Source organism: Canis lupus, chromosome X (genome assembly GCF_003254725.2).
Source record: "Canis lupus dingo isolate Sandy chromosome X, ASM325472v2, whole genome shotgun sequence".
NCBI lineage: Eukaryota > Metazoa > Chordata > Mammalia > Carnivora > Canidae > Canis > Canis lupus.
The window spans coordinates 67,288,293-67,289,043 of record NC_064281.1 but is presented as its reverse complement, the minus strand read 5'-3'; the positions used below and the strand labels follow the sequence as shown (position 1 = coordinate 67,289,043).

The window sequence follows — 751 nt, the reverse complement described above, 5'->3', positions numbered from 1 at the left end:
TTAAAATCGTTTGTATTTCCTTGGTGTTGGAGTGATCTCTCCTTTCTCATTCATGATTTTATTAATTTGAGTCTTCTCTCTCTTCTTTTTAATAAGGTTGGCTAATGGTTTATCTATCTTATTAATTCTTTCAAAGAACCAACTCCTGGTTCTGTTGATCTGTTCCACAGTTCTTCTGGTCTCGATTTCGTTGAGTTCTGCTTGAATCTTAATTAACTCTCTTCCTCTGCTGGGCGTGGATTCTATTTGCTGTTTTTTTTTAGCTCCTTTTTGTGTAAGGTTAGCTTTTGTATTTGAGTTCTTTCCAGTTTTTTTTTTTTTTAAATATGGAACGCTTCACGAATTTGTGTGTCATCCTTGCGCAGGGGCCATGCTAATCTTCTCTGTATCGTTCCAATTTTAGTATATGTGCTGCCGAAGCGAGCACTCTTTCCAGTTTTTGAATGGATGCTTGTATTGTGATGTATTTCCCCCTTAGGACTGCTTTTGCTGCATCCCAAAGATTTGGCATGGTTGTATCCTCATTCTCATTAGTTTCCATGAATCTTTTTAATTCTTCCTTAATTTCCTGGTTGACCCTTTCATCTTTTAGCAGGATGGTCCTTAACCTCCACGTGTTTGAGGTCCTTCCAAACTTCTTGTTGTGATTTAGTTCTAATTTCAAGGCATTTTGGTCTGAGAATATGCAGGGGACGATCCCAATCTTTTGGTATTGGTTCAGACCCGATTTGTGACCCAGTATGTGGTCTAT

The 751-nt window shown here is 38.1% G+C and overlaps 1 non-coding gene across 1 annotated transcript; it reads right to left on the bottom strand.

Annotated features, from left to right (window-relative positions):
- Positions 1-320: 320 nt before the first annotated feature.
- Positions 321-427, bottom strand: LOC112649563 (U6 spliceosomal RNA). The gene has a single exon (XR_003129624.1). It is a non-coding gene; the product is annotated as a U6 spliceosomal RNA (small nuclear RNA).
- Positions 428-751: the final 324 nt, after the last annotated feature.